Source organism: Callospermophilus lateralis, chromosome 3, assembly GCF_048772815.1.
Source record: "Callospermophilus lateralis isolate mCalLat2 chromosome 3, mCalLat2.hap1, whole genome shotgun sequence".
Taxonomy (NCBI): domain Eukaryota; kingdom Metazoa; phylum Chordata; class Mammalia; order Rodentia; family Sciuridae; genus Callospermophilus; species Callospermophilus lateralis.
Genome location: NC_135307.1, coordinates 185,559,283 through 185,575,530, shown reverse-complemented (window position 1 = coordinate 185,575,530; position 16,248 = coordinate 185,559,283).

The following is a 16,248-nucleotide window of genomic DNA, read 5'->3' as shown; positions in this document are numbered from 1 at the left end:
TCACCTATGAAATTTGAGTTCCTGGGCAACACAGTGGGTCTTCTGTGACTCCTCCATCCTCTGGGTCACAATTTCCCCGAGAGCAGACAGATGTCTGTTCCCGTCCGGTGCCCGGCACGGTGCTGGGTGCAATGTGTGCCATCTGTAAGCAGCTGCCTGAGGAGGGCAGGTGATCCCATTTTACAGAGGAGACGAGTGAGGCAGCTACTGTGCTCGTTGCCTCCTACGCAGGGTCAGGACCAGAGTGAGATGCTCAGGGTGCAAATTTAGAGGAGGCCCTGGCCCTCAGATGCCAACCAGCCTGGGAGTGAGTGCCACTTAAATCTGGGGCCTTGCTTTCTCCACCTCCGACCCAGCTCACATTGGGACCCACCGCTGCCGGCTGGCCTCCTGCCCTGCCCTCCCCACACCCTCTCTGGGTCGGTGCCCATCCTGCCCTAAGCCTCAAGGTGAGCTCACTCCCTCAACCACATCCAGACACCCAAATGTGCAGGGAGAATGAAACCAGCCATTTCTCCCAATGAGCTTGACTTCGGGGGACTGGAGGAGATATTTGTAGCACTTTTAAAACCTTTTATGGATCAGTTTGTTACCACTGATGACAGAGAAAGAAATCATGCTATTAGCGGCAGAAGCTCTAAAAGGTTCGGCTGGTGGGCATTCTGATGGGGATGCCGTGCTGGGAATAAATGCTCCTTGTGTCCTCCCAGCGCTCTTGGTGCAGAAGTCACCCACTGGCTTGGGCCTTCCTGCTCACTTGACGGAGAACTTGGGCAGTTTGCCCTTCTACAGCCGACCCATGGCCTCCCAGGACGCTGGCTGGGGCTGGCCTGTCTGGGGCTGGGCATTGGTATCCCAGTGTGCTTGTGAGATGCAGCGTGTGCCTTGGGGACATGTGCATCTCTCCAGTTGTCTCCCTGTTTGTCGTCCTGCTGCTGACCCCAGCCCGCGTTGATTCTCCTCTCCCTCACCCTCTTCCTTGCCTTTCTGGTCCTCCTCCTGGCATCTCCCTGGTACCTTCCTTCCTTCTCTCCCTTGCAGGAATCCAAGACGCTCCACGGACACCAGAAGAACCGGCTGCTGCAGATGCCCTGCTGTGGCCACCCCAGTCATTCTGAGGACTGGGTTTCTTCTGAAGGCCCAGGGCATCTGCTGCAGCTGCAGCTGCTTTGGGAGTCTGTGGGGTACACATGCACGACCCAAGACGATGAGATTCTCTCAGGAACTGATGCCACCTGACACTAGGGTCTGCCGTCAGCACTGGGTGGGGCTCAGTTCCTGGGAGAGAATCCAGACCCATCCCCAGCCTGTCCCATGACAAGGCCAGTGGAAGAGCTGGGGAGGACAGCTTGGGTCCAGTGTGGGGACACAGATGGCATTGGATGGAGGTGGCCATGGAGTGGGCCATGACAGTGGGATGGGCCAGGTGCCACCATGTGGCAGAGGTCCTGGGAGAGTGAGGTATTTAAGGAGACAAAAAAGTAAGGCGGGTCAGAAGACAGAGACTGAGGTTCAAATCTTGTCTCAACACTGCTTTCTTGGTCAACCTCTTCCACTTTTGGACTCTATTTGCTGATAAAGAGGGACAGGAGAGTGTGACGGGAGACTTGGTCATTGAGGCCTGGCTCTCAGGATGCTCCTTGTGAACCTGCAGCAGAGCTAAGAAGTCCCATGTCCCTGGGTGCAGAACTGGGTGGAAAGGGAACTTAAGAACCCAGGCTACTCAGTCTCACTAGGTGCCAGAGATGGTCCCAGGGGCCATGCGGCCTTGGGATAAGGAATTCGTGGAAAGTACTCACCATCCAGCTGCTCACACAGCTGAAGAAGCAGTGGGCACCAGAGAGAGGGGCAGTGAGCATGGGCAGCTGGTATCCTGCCAGTCATCTTGCTCCATGACCATGCTCTTCCTTGCTATGTCACCATCTACCTGCGGAATGAAGGACTTTGAGGCCAGGCTCTTGGCTTTGGACTCCATCCTGCATGGAAGGAAAGGGACTGGCAGCTCCAGGTAGGTCTGTGTGGCCTGGGCAAGTCTCACGCAGCAGAGTGAGACCTTGGGGGCTGCTAAGGGACTGCCGCCATTCTTGCTTCTGGGAACTTGTCTGTCACGGTGGCTCCGTCGTTGGGTAGCAGCATGTAGAGGGTCTCTGAAAGGTGCTCCTCCTCTTCCTTCCAGGTTCCTGTCCTGATGGCTTCTGTGCCGGTGGGGCCCACAACATGTCGTGGCCCTCAAACAACTCAAACATCTGATGAAATGCTTGGCAATACATTCTCCATAGGCCCCATCCCCTGAAGAGCCTGTCTTTGAGTGACTGCTGGGGCTGCCCTCCATGGGGACCATTCAGTATGCAGCTTATATTTAATTTAGAGGAACAACAGACTCCCCTGCCCCCAAACTCTCAAACTCCTGGGAAGATGGGGAGACAGTAAAGGGGGGAGAGAGGAGACATATGACTCATTCAGCCCCCAACCTAACACACTTATCTGTGGGCCACTCCTGGCTCCAGAAACCCCCTGGGTTTCTGGATGTTGCCAGCCTGCCCCTACAAATGCCCACTCTGTCATTTATCATTAGCCATCTGGTTTCCCACCATTGGGGACAGCCAGAGCCCAGAGCAGGCCCTACTAAACTGGGTGGCAGCTGCACCCTGCTCCACCATAGCCCAGGAAGGTGTATGCCTTCCTGGATCATCCTAGATTGGAAATGTCCATCTGTCATCTCACCCAGGTCTGCAGATACAGCTCCTCACCATCCGGGCTGGAGTTTCTTGACAGTCAGATAAGCCTGCTCACAGAGACACAGCCTTAACACCACTTAGAGAGCAACACGATTGAATGGGATAAAGCCTTGGGCATCCACGAACCAATTTATGGTATCAGCCGAGATGAAACGGCTCGTTTTCCTAATAGACACCCCAACTGAACACAATCCAGAGCCTGAGAGCTTCAGTGAAACTTCTCAGCCTTTGCCTCTTGAAATTGGGGCAAAATCCAGGCAGTTGTCAGTCTTACCACTTCCATGAACGTTTTTTTGACATGTTTTTGTAATATTCTATGGGACCCTTTTGCCAAGGGAGAGATGCCCCAGCTGCTTTGGGGGCTCAAAGCCAGTGTCTTCAGTCTTTTTTCACATAATGCTAGCACTGCATTCCAGTTCCCCCTTCTAGAGGGAAGATGTCAGATAAATGGCGCATTCTGGAGCAGTCTGGGCAGCTGAAGGGGTAAGTATTCACCTTCCACTGGCTTCTCGTCTCCTTGAAATAGCAGGCTCCCCAGAACCAAGTGCACAATCATTGTCAAGCCCGTTCCTTAAACAGAAAAAGGCTCTCTCCCAACCCCAGCTGAGGGACATGGACCTCCTCTGGAGTCCCCCTCTGAGAGGGCACAGTCAGCCCGCAGGTGCCTGACTTGGGGAAATGGCTCCCTCCTTGGAGTTGCTAAAACATTTATCATCCCTGCGATGTGCGCAATTAATCACGCGCTGCCTGGAATCTCTCTTCGGTTGTTGTATCGAACGCTGCTTAGCCCTTATCAGCCAGGAGGCTTCCCATATCTTGTCTTTTTAACTCATCATGAGCTTCCAGAGAGCTGGACAAATGGCCACCCCTCCCCGTCCCCATATCCATTGCCTGGATATGCCTGATCTCACCACCCTCAGAGGAGGCTGCATCTCCCGGGTGGTAAAGCGTTGGCTCGTGGGGAACTTAGCACAGAGACTGGTGCCTTCTAAGTGCCTGAGAAAGGACCACTGTTGAACTGGCACCATTATCGCTAATGCTGTTTGGCTTACCATGCTGTTACTGAGCATGTTCAGCGTGCTAGGAGAGGCAGGGGTTTCACCAGCCACCCAAGATGGGTGCCCACAGACTTCCTTGGAACTATCTGGAATTGGGTTGGCAACTGTAGACTCCACTCCCTACTGAGGGATGCACTGATTCCCTCTGGGAGAGATTGTCTTTCCTCGAAGCCCTCCATGTCTGGGCGAAGGTGGTTGTTTTGATCTCAAGAGCAGTGTGACTTTCGGAGCAGAGGGAGACGTATCTATCCACAGGCAGCAAGGAAAGACCCATCTGTGCTGGATTAGTGTCACCCATGTCCCAGCAATGCCTCTCCCTGGCCAAAGGATGGGGTGAATAAGCACAGAAGGTTGGGGGGCTAGGAGTCCAGGTAGATTCAAGAGGTGTTTATATGATCTATGCCGTGGTCATTTCAAATACGACAGCTACCACTGGACCGCGGGTACCATGCTACCTGTGCCATCTCCTGCACGTTATTTTCAGAAGCTTCTTCTGGTTCCTGTGGCAAATGTCTACGGCTACAGGGGAAGCCCACCAGGGGGGTCACGGTCATCCAGAGGAGTGTGGCTTGGACTAGGAGGTAGAACGGGGAGAGGAGGCTTCCTTCTGGTCCTCTTCCAGCCCGGCTTCCCTGCCCCTGCCCAACACCCTCCCCTCACCACCCAGTTCCTCCTCAGCCTGTGTCAGGGCTTCCGGCTGGTTTGTCAGCCGTGAATAGGGCTCTGTGCAGATGAGCCCTGGCTTAGTGGTCTCTGCTCACTGAACACCAGAAGGAAGCAGAGCAGGTGGGTCACTGTGTCCCTTTCTGGTTCAGTCTTCACAGAAATCCCATCGACGGCTCCATGACAGTGAGCCAGACTCTGGGATGAGGAGAGAAGGCTTATCTCCTAGGCTGCATATGATTTCATTCAAATCTGAGCATTTGAAGTCATGTCTCATTTCTGCCTGAGGCTGTGACTCTCACAGGGTCTGTTCTATAGCTTCCTTCCCAGCAAAAGCCTGAGTTGGGGGCAGCTGAGACTAGCCCCAGGTCCCAGAAGGAAAGAGACCTACATCTCCCCCTAGGGCCACCAGTCCAGGGACAATGGCCCGTCTGTCAGCCTGTAGTGAATGTCATAAGATCAGAAAAGTCACTCTCCTTGCCCTGGTGAGCCTTTGAGAACACAGAACAAATTTTTGAAACACACACACACACACACATGTAGGAACTAAAGAGGAGGAAGAGGAGGGAATCCAAGGTGACATTGGCTCCAAATGCCCCCCAAGGAAAACAGCAAAGCTGGCCTCTCTGAGCTGTCTGTAGGGCACTTGTTGCTAACCAGGGTGAGCCCATATCCAGCTGGGGCCTGAGAGTGGCCTTGTATGAAAATCGGCACTTTGCAGACTGATCACCTCTAGATCTTCAGATCGTCCTGGATGGAAGGGGCCCCAAGTCCTCATGAGAAGAGGGGAGAATGGGAGACTCAGAGGAAGAGGCTCATGTGGCCACAGAGCAGACATGAGGGGTGCAGCCATGGGCCAAGGTCACCAGGAGCCACCAGAGACTGGAAGAGGCAGGAAGGATCCTCTCCTCAAGCCTGCTCAGGGAGCCGGCCACACCTGGACTCGACTTCTGCCCTCCAGTACAGGCCCTGACCCGTGTGAGCAGAACAGCAGTATATCCTCCCATGGCTGGTTAGGAGATTTCTTGATTGCTTTCTGCTGCCCCTGGATGGCCCACTAGTGCTTACCACCACCTCCCTGGGGAAGTGGTGCGGCAGCAGGGTTGGGGAGATGCAGATGCAGCCTCAGCAAAGGCCACCAGCATTTGCAGGGACGCAGGTTGCCATGAGGTTTCCCATGAAGCAAGAGTTAAGGGCAACTGAGAGTCGTGAGCAGGTACCTGAGACCAGGTGCCGCTCCCTGGAGGACTTTGTGTGGCCTCTTGCCATCTTTGTCTCCTCCCTGGTCCACCCCCAGCCACTGCAGCCTTATTCACTACGCATTTTTTGGACAGATATTTATCAAATACCTAAATATGCCTGGCTGAAGATTGGAGCCACCCTGTGAGCAGGCAGCTCCTGTAATGTCCTGTGGGAAGAGATAAACATAAAAGAAATGAAAGGTGCCAAGCTTTCCGGAAGACTTCCAGAGAATATGGCTGGAGAGCTCCAGGTGAAGCCATTCAGGCTGCGACTGGAAGGACAAGAGAATAAGTGATCAGTCCATGATGTCTCTTATGCCACTGGTCACCACAGTCAATGTGACCCATCTGGCTAGTCTAGGGGGTGGCCTTTTATCTCCTAGAGCCACTTCCAAAAGACCTTCCCAAGGAGGAGCAGTCCAGAGCTCTATGTCAATCAGTGTTCTGAAGCTACATGTGCAGTGATTGATTAGCAGTGTCTGCTAGGAACATGGGCGAGGAGAGGGTCAGGAGTGCCATGTATTTGCCATCCTTCATAACTGAGCGTCTTGTTCCTCTCTCAAAGCCCCAAACACTTTCTAGGTTCAGTGGCATACACTTGATAGATGTTTAAAAAATATTTGCTGTTTGATCAATACAGTTTATTCCACAGTTATTTTATAGCCTGGTGACCGCAAGGTAGATGAAGAGATAAGAGAGGGGAGGGGTAGGAGAATCTGGCTGCCAGATGGGGGTTGAGAGACGCCTGCCAGACAAGGAGACCATCTTGCCAATGGAGCAAGAGGGGCTGATCTCTCCAAGCCTGTGGGCCTGCACAGCGCCCGGCACTGTCTTAGATGCTGGGAGTGCCAGAACCCCTGCCCAGGAAGACACCTGTCTAAGCTCATGAGGTGGCAGCTCCTGCCTCCTAACCCAGCAGAGAAAGAGGGCTCTGGTGCCATTTGACAAGCACTCCTATGGAAGTGCCCTTAGCAGGCCAGAGAAAGACCCTACCTAATGGGTCCTGGTTCCAGTGTCCAGAGCTTAAACTCTCTTAAGATGAGGAAATATCATACGGAGCCCCACCTGCAAGGGACAAGGGTGTGCTGTGTGGGACCCCCGTCAGCCCTGGTTCCCGTTTCTGTGGGATCTTCCATCTTGCAAGGCAGACAGCCACAGCATGTTCTCTGTAGATGTTTTTCCACTTTTTCCAGAGCCAAGAACCAAGGGAAAAGCTGGAAAATGAAAAAGCAAGGAAAGTAAAGTTCAGGCTGTGTCCACCACATTGGGGTGGCCTTAAGAGAGTGCTTTCTTGAAGGATGCTGGTCCCACTGGCCCTCCCTAGGACCATGTGCTCCCTGGTGTGCTGGGAATGTTCAGACCCCTCTGTCCCCAAGACTCTCACAAACACACCTGTGCACCACAGGAACAATGCAGCAGCCACCGAGGCTTCCAATACTTCCCTCCCTCTGCTTACCTGTCTGAGGAACCCGAAGAGGCTCATGGGTGACCTGTGCCTGGTCCAGGTGAGTGGCAGCTCACCCTCACGGCTCTGTGGCTGTGGTCTGAGGTCAGAGTTGCATGGAAGACGCTGCTCCCGGCAGTGTAAGCATGCTCCATCCTGAGACACCAGAGCCTCTGGAGGGCCACCAGAGCAGAAAGGGGACATCTTCTAGGGCCTCTGCATGAGAAGACCAGCAGTTTTCAACCAGGTCTCCAGGGGATATTGGCCATATCTGGAGCCATGTTGGCTTCATTGTGTGGGGGAGGCTGCTGAGGACATCTGGCAACAGAGGTCAGGATGCTGCTCAGCCCTCTGCAAGGAGTGACAGGATGGCCCAAGTGCCACCTGTGCCCAGGGCCAGAGAATGCTGCCTCGAGTCCCTTATTGTCACTGAGGCCACCATGCTGTTCTCTGACCCCAGGGCTCCCCATGGGGTAGGCATGCCCTTCTGGAGCCCTTTCCCAAGGCAGGGCAGTTATCTGACAGCCGCTCACTGAGCTCACTCCTCCTCTCTTTCCTGTTCTCTTCTGTGACGGGAGGCCTGGTGGACTTTCTTTTTTCTTTTGTAATTGTAGTTGAGATGGACAGCCTGCCTTTGCTCTATTTGTTTATTTTGGGTGGTGCTAGGGACCTAATCCAGTGCCTCACGCATGCTAGGCAAGCACCACAGCCCCAGCCCCCTGGTACACCTTTCAAATAAAAATGGGTGAAGAGAAAGCCCTGGATGTCCCTGCAATCTGTCCCCACCAGAGGAAAGACGTGAACCCAACTGGAGGCCCATCCCAGAGAGGCCAGAAAATCAAAAAGGAAGGAAGGAAGGAGGGAGGGAGGCTTCACCCTGTAGACCCCCCTGACAGGCCCTCTGTGCCTGCCTCACATGGAGAGGCTCTGTAGAGACTTCTGGAGAGGGGCTTTGCAATCCTTCCATGCCAAGCAGTGGCCAGGGAAGGCGGCCATGGGGATGAGACCACCCAGTTGGTGGGAGCCCGCCAGCCTGCCCCTGAAAGGAAAGGCCGCCCCAGAACCTTCTCCAAGGCTGCAGCTTGGAAGGGCTACATCAGTGCTTCCAACCTGGAGGAGCTTCTGCCCCCAGGAACCTCAGTCTTTAGGCTCTGAGTCAGAGCTGGAGCCCCAAGACGCCCATGAGCACTTACCCCAGGAAGCTGTGTCGCCCAGTAGACCTCACCCTTCCCTTCCTGCTGTACCTCTCCCTGTGACCTTGTCCCCTGGACAGCTGCACAACTTAACTCCTGGTTTCTGCTCCAGCATTACCTCTTCCCAGAGGCCTTCCCTGGCACCCCTCATGTGTGTCTGCTGTCTGCCATGAGGCAGGACCCTGTGTCTTGTTGGCTGTGATGTCCCCAGTAGCCAGCTTGATGCCTGGCATACAGTAGCAGCTCTGCCAACATCGCAGTGCTTCTGCTGAGCTACTCCTGGGGACTCTGACCTAAGACCATCATGGGTGATGCTAGTATCCCCCACCAAAATCAACATGACCAAGGGATGAGGAGGTTGGCCCTGGAACCAGCTGGGCATGAATTCCATGTTGACTGTGCCTCTGTGTGACCTCGGGTCAGTCTGAGGAGCTCTGAAATTTCCTCTTTGTGGGACAGGCAGGCAGGAGAGAATTCCACCTGTTTCTGGTGCTGAGCAGTTGTAACAAGAAGTATGGCTAAGCCATTTCCTCAATCAGAGTGCCAAGACCTGGGTGTTTCTTTCCCAGTTGGTCCTTTGGGACACCATGTTGGTCACCCTCCATGTGCCTCTCATCTTGAAGGACCATGGAGGGGTGAAAACTCTGCTTCTGCATGTGGAGCCTTTGGCTGCGGGATTTGCATCAAAAGCTTCCCAGAGCCGCCCTGTTTGAACTTCAACATGGTGGCCCCTCTGCCAGGGTGGTCCCAGTGAAGAAGGCCTGCTGGGGCCTCCCGTGTGGAAACCAAAGAAGCCTGGCTGGTCCCATGGCCATCAACACACGCCCAGCACTGCGTGCCAGAACCCAGATTGCTAGACTAAGGACAGGCTGGGACACCAGCCGGGCAGTGCTAGGGACCTAATCCAGTGCCTCACGCATGCTAGGTGGGGAAAGGTGGCTGCCCGAAAAGCTCTCCTCAGGTCCCCACCACTATCAGGAGCCCACCCAGACCCCTGACTCAAAGAACAGGCTGTCAGTGCTCCACTCTGGATGGCGGAAGCGTCAGCTCCCAAGGAGGAAATTGCCCTGCTCCGGGCTCTCTCCTGTCAGCCCACAGCCATCTGCCGCCCCAAAGTTTCTCTGGGACCAGGGCCCCTGGCCAAGGCTGACACGTTTGAGAGGAATAGTCCCTCATTTCACACCAAGCTGCACCCTGAGCTCACAGCCCCGTCCTTAGCATGCCGGCTCACACAGTCACCCTCTTTAACTTCAGGCCTAAGCGCCTTTGGCAGGGGTGCTGCCTGCTGCCACCCTGCACACTGTCCAAACAGCCTGGCCACCAGAGATTGTAGCACAGGCCAATCACACCACAGCACGAAGCTTACAGCCACCCCTGACCGCACTGCACGGGGGTTGCTGCTTCATCCGCCCCCACCCCCCCCCAGAGAGGATTGCCTTTATCTCCCAAGAGGTTCATTCATCCATTTACTATTCATTTATTCTTTCATTCACCCAACAAATATTTACAAAGCCCTCACTCTGGGTGAGGAGAGCACAGAAATGAATTAGGTACACACAATCCTGCAGCTCTTCGTGGTTCTGAAAGGAAGATAAGAAAAGCTATATCTGAGGTCCGTGGGGCTCACTGTTCCTTGCCTACCAGGGTGTGCTGGTGACAATGCCCCAATTTTCCCTGAGAAAGCACCCCTTGTGTTGAGAGCCTGGCCCAGCTGTTGCTCAGGCCAGGCAGAGGCTCAGTCCCCTGGAGATAGCCATTGATGACTGGTCACCCAATTCAGGCCACTGAGACTCGGTTCTGAGACCTTTGCTGGAATGACCATGAGTCCAGTTAATAGTGCAAGTTGCCAACGAAGCTTACCAAAGCATCTACTCATTCTTTGGAAGGCTTCCTGAAGGCAGAGCTTCATGTGTTAAAATGAGAGGAGAGCACAGCTGGCATGCGGACCAGGCCCTTGTCCATCTGCTGACCTTTGTCTGCTAAGCAGTAATGCACAGTTCCACGCAGACCTGAGTCCTTCCTCCATGTGTACGTGGTGCCCTTCAGCTGGCCTTCCACACCTGTCCACCCCATTTCTGAACTGGACCTAGATCTAAGTGCTCTTAACCCAAAGACAGAAAGAACACCAACATTGTCCCATCAACCAAATATGGGATAAGGTCCTGCTCTTCTCAGGGACTTGGGGAAGATGGCAATGTTTCTTTGTGGTGCACTCAGGGGTGGTAAAGAACTGGCTTCAAGGCCAAAATGCCCCTGCTTAGCTATGTGGCCTGGGGCAAATAGCTTCCCTTCCCTGGGCTATATGATCTCTAGGCATCTAACTAATAAACTTTTTATTTCCAAGAGATGCTGAGGCCAGGAGGCACGGAGTAGAGGTCGGAGCGTGTGGGCTGACCAGTGAGCTCCTGGGCATGGCCGTCTCCTGTCCCGTTTCTTCTCTGCTGGACTCCAGAAACCCCACCTTACCTGGCTGCTCCCTTGCTTCCAACGCAACTCCTAACACCTTTCTTTTTCTCTTTCTTCTGTTTTTCCTTTTGCTTCGGTTCCAGGCAGATCAGGGTAGGAAATTGTGTTGAATCAAGACAGAAGTGTTTGAGGTTGCTAATGGCATCCCAAGGAAAGGCCAAGTGAGCTATTCCACTTCACATGATGTTTTTATCAGAGGTCCTGGAAAGAGTTTTCTAGTGGGAACAAGTCTGGTTTCCTTGGAAAGATGGAATTCTGGCCAGGCCAGCAGGAAGCTGGGCCCTCCTGGCATGCGGGAGGCTGGAAAGGCCTGTAAGTCAAGCCAAGGCAATCCCGGAGAACAGTCTCTCTCTTTCTGTCCCAAGAACCTGAGCCTCACCCATCTGCCCTGGTAATCCTACCCTTTAAGATGGAAGCTTCACACTGCACCTCCATTTGGAGTCATTCTCTCAAGAGAGCACACACAAGATTGTGTTGTATCCATGGTGCTCAAAGGAAAACCGCGTGTGGTCTTCCAACTGGCCAACTTTGAAAGATGCCTGAACTCCAGGATGCTCTGAGAATTGAATCCAGGCCCACTTTGGCATCCAAGCCCAATAAGATCAGAGCCAGCCTTTGGTCCTCAGCTCAGCCTGCAGCTCTCCCTCCTCCCATCTCCTCCTGCCTACCTGGCTCCTTTCTGCTCCTCAAAGACTCTGGGTCCACGCCACCACGGGGCTTTGCCCTCACAGCACTCTCTATTCAGGGCTCTTCCATGGCTGTGCCCCATGGTCCTTTGGGGCATGATGTCACTGGCTCGAGAGGCCTCCCTGAACTACCCCTACACCCCACGCCTGTCAAAACGGTCCGTTCTTTTCTGTCCTCCGGGACTTATCCCTCTCAGAGACCACAGTATCTGTGGCTTGCCTTCTGGATCCTTCTCTTAGAAAATGAAGGGTGGGAAGGCATTGGTTTCATAGTTGTCTTCTCAGAATTAGGAACAGCACCTGGCCTACGACGGGCCTATCCACCAGAAAGGCAGAATCAGGAGCTCCGTGGGTGTGAATATGTGAGGGGCTACAGCAGAGACACTGGCTGAGACATCTGTGGAGCTGCGTAGGGACCTCCTTAAGGAGTAACCTCGAGGCTGCTGCTGGGGCCTGAGGTTCCCAGGACTGTCTGTCAGGAGGAATGCATGAGCTGGAGCTAGGACAACACTCTGGACTCTGTGGCTATCACTGATGCCCCTGACCACAGTGGCAAGGGCACCTAGCACTGTGAGCACTGAGCCCATCGTCATAGAGCTGAGCACATGCACCTGGCCAGGAGTCAGACAGCAGGAGGGGTGCCGGGCCCAGGTGCAGGCAGAGCTTCAAGCTGCCTCACACCAACGAAGCCAGGTCAGCAGATCAGCAGCAATTGTGTCAGCCACAAAAAATGGCTGCTGTCTCCCTTGCCTTCTGCATCTTGCAAGAAGCTCCCTTGAGGCCCATCCGAACTGTAAATACACAAGAAAGAGAATTCCAAGAAATGCAGCCGGGCTGGCCAAGTGAGCACATTCCCCAGCCGTCATCTCAGGTCCACAGCAGCCAAGATTGATGGAGTGTTGGGGTGGCTCTGGGATCCAGCAGGACCTCCTGAGACTGGCACATCCATCTCTGTGAAGTCCAGCCTCTGCTGCCCCTCATCCTTATTCCAAGTCCCCACCTCCCTCCCAAAACAGCCCAGGCCCATTGGGGCTGACCCCTTAGTCCAGAACCCTAAGCCTTGCCACTACCTCCCCACAAGAACCCTTAGCACCTTGAAAAACTCCAGCCTTGCACAACACCTCTGGAAGCCGTTTCACGCGAAGGCTGAGTCACGGCCTTGTCCATCCTTCCCTCCCAGCTCCCTTCACTGGAGAAACAGCTATTATACTGTGTTCTGTATGTCTCTTTTCAGAGATGGCCTAATCACTCACCAAAAAATATATATTTTTTACTTCCTTATGTGAAATTCTGGATTTTGTGGGTTTTTTTTTTTCTTTTAACACTGTATCTTGGATATCTTTCCAAATTAAAATATGTAGAATGATTTATTTTTTTCAATGGCTGCCTGGTATTCCACAGGCATGGGCCACAATTTGTTTGACTGGTTGCTTTCAGTTGGATGTTTAGATGGCTTCCGTTTTCATGGAGATAAACAGCACTGCAGTGAAGATCCTTTTACACGCCAAGATCTATGCCTGGCTGATTTGTAGGTCTGTAGGGATGCCACTTCCTCCAGGAAATTCACCTAAATCTTTAGAAGTTAGTTGTGTTATGGTTTGGATTTTAAATGACCCTCCAAAGCCAAAGGCTTGGTTATCAGTCTGTGAGGCTATTAGGAAGCAGTGGCATCTTAAGGAGGTGGGGCTAATAGAAAGAAGTAAGGTTGTTGGGGCATGTCCTGGAAGAAGCTCTTGGGTCCCTGGCCCCTGCTCTTTCTGTCTTTGGTCCCAGCTGCTATGAGGGCAGTGGCTCTGCTTCACCATGTGCTCTCACCATGATGTGCTGCCTCGCCCCAGGCCCAAAGCAGGAGCCAACCAACCATGAAATTGTGAACCAAAATCAACCTTTTCCTCCTTATGAGTTGATGGTTTCAGGTGTTTCGTCACAGTGACAGAAACCCGACTCACACAGGTTGGCTGCCTTTCTTTGGCTTCTAGGCACACTGTACCTAGACTCGCCATAAGATATTGATGTGTCTGCTATCCCTGTGTCCTAAAGTTCATCTGAGTCACCAAGACAATTTGCAGTACCTGACGCACAGTGGGAACTCAACAGATGTCTGTGTATCCAAAGAACAACAGACTTAAGATGCTGATCTCTTCTTCTCAAGGCTCCAAATCCCACACGCTTACTCTACACACCACCCTCCCCTCCAGAGGCATCGCTGCTTGCTGGCCCTCCAGCCTTCTTCAGAGTCCTGCTTCTCCAGCTTTGCTGCACTGTCCCAGTCGGGGGTCCCTCCCTCCTTTTCCTGTCCTTCAAGGCACAGGTCTTCCTCACAGCTCCACGAAGGCAGCGTTCCCTGAGACACCGCCTCTCCCTCTCTGGACTGCCGCCGCCTCTGTAGGCACTTGGGCATATTTCTTCAAGCCCCATTGCTCACTGATTGTTTCCCATCTGTTGGGTTTGTGTCCCGGCTAGACGCGCGTACCCTGAGAGCAGAGCATCTTTCTCAGCGCTAGTGTCTCCCACCATGTGGGGCTTGTTTGATGCTTCTGTCTGGAGGGGTCGATTGGTTCTTTTATTGGCTGCTGGATATTGTCCCCAGGGAATCAGCAAGGGCTTAAAAGTCACCGTCCTGCTAACTTCCATGGTGGGAGACGTGTCACACAGGGAACTCACGGAGGCTTTTCTCTTGCCCTGCCCCCTTAGTCTGGGACTTCAGCAAGTGACTCTCAGTCACATCATGTCCTGTCACCCTAATTCCTAGACTGAAGCCTCTCCCCCAGGAAGTCACTCCTTCAGAAGGCACCCAGCGTGTGACTTACCTCCCCAGATTCTGGAACCACTGCTTCCCAGAGGAAACGGAGCACCCAGACCCCATAGCCAGCCGTGTTTCCTGACCAGACTGGACACAGTCCGGCTCAATCAACTTTTATTTCCATCAAAAAGACCGGAAGCATGCTGTGGAGCCTCTTAGGTGGCGTGGGTAGGTCATATCTGACGGAGCCAAAGGAAACACTGACCGAAGTTTAGAATTGAACTTAGGAAGGAAAAAAGGGAAAGAAGGAACCACAGACATGCTTTTCACCAACAATCTCACCTGGAGGTGCAAACTGACTTAGACATCAGCTAAGGAGGAGTTGGCCTTTTGAAGGGAGGGGGAACTAGCCAAGAGGGGACACAAAGTCAGAATTGCTGCCCTGGGTGTCTACAACTCTCTCATTAACCCAAGGCCCCTCCAGGCCTTTGAGCTCAGGGATGGCTCCTGATTAGGGGGGCAGGTCCACTCTCACCAACACGCCTGCCCCGACCAGCCCCCCAGCTGGGGAAGAGAAAGTAGAGCAACACATAGGTCCAGGTGGGGTCACCACACAGGTGCTCCAAGGAAAGGTGCTGCCATGGCTTCGGGTGGGAAGGGCTTGTCAAGGGAATCCAGGATAACCCCCCAAGGCCAGCGGCTTCTCTGGGGAAGGGCTGTGGTGGCAGAGGTGGGCTGGGCAGGGGACTGTGGGGAGCATATTCCAACTTGTGGAGGTGAAGCCTGGGCCAGTTTCTCCCAGGAGACAGCTGGGAGACAAGGCAGACCTTTTCTCAGCAGAGTGTACCAATGGTGACCTTTTCAGAAAGGTGACGGTTTAGAGCTCCTCCTGAGCCAGCAGCTGACTCTGGAGACGTGGAGACCAGCTAGCTGGTCCACAGAGGTGACAAGAGCCATGCAGTGGCACTGAGGAGGAGCAGGAGGGGATGTGGGCCACAGTGAGAGTGAAGAATCCTTTGCAATCTGATCATGGATGTCAGCAGGTAGCAGGAGCCAAGAGGACCGAGGACCACAGATGGTCCTGAAGGCTCCACTTAGGGGACCACTGTGACCAATCAGGAACTGAGGAGGGGAGCACACTCGGGTCAGAATCCAGTGGCTCATGCTAGACATGCAGGACAACCAGGCAAATCTGTGCAGGCAACTAGCTGGAAGCTCAAGGTTCCCAGAGAGAAGGTGAGGGCTAAGGGTGGAGTTTGGAGGGGAAGGCCAGAGGCAGGTGGTCCCTGAAATCATGGTAGGTAACAGCAAAATAGCTGGGATAAAACCTTGTATAAAGTCAGCATTGGGTGGGTGAGCTACCGAGATCCAGAAGGAGAACAAGTTACAAAATTCTGGAAGCCAGGGTGACACATTTTAAGGAGAGACCTATGGCAATGTGCAGAGGACAGGGTAGATTGAGTACTGGCTGGAGGCAGAAATCTGTTGCATTTGAACAACCAACAGCCCTTTCTGGGCTGCAACACCCTGATTTCAGAAAAAGCCAGCTGTGGTTCATATTGTTAGAGTAGATCTGATGCTGGACCCTCGCTGACCTGAGTGCTGAATGGCCATGTAACCAAGACCCGACCAGTCTGTTGGTCAATCCTTTCTGGTGACAGTTTAGGGGGCAGGGACAGGGATGTGACCCAAGACAGGGCAATGAGAGTCAATTCTAGGACTTCTGTTGAAACCATCTGGCAGGAGAAGCACTCTTCCTGCAAGGTGCTACTGTGTGTGATGCCAGCGTGGCACTTCCTCATACCAACCTGAGAGCCGGCCTGAGGAGGAATCCAACCCAAACAGGAAGAGACGAGGCAGACTCGTTGGTACTGTTGACTCTCTGGATCCTGCCATGCCTAGATTTCTTTATTTACTTGTGCCAAAGCATTAGCTTTTAAACTTAAGCCAATTTAATTTGAGTTCTGTCATTTGCAACTAAAGGTGTCCTGACCCACGCATGTCCATGTGACTAAT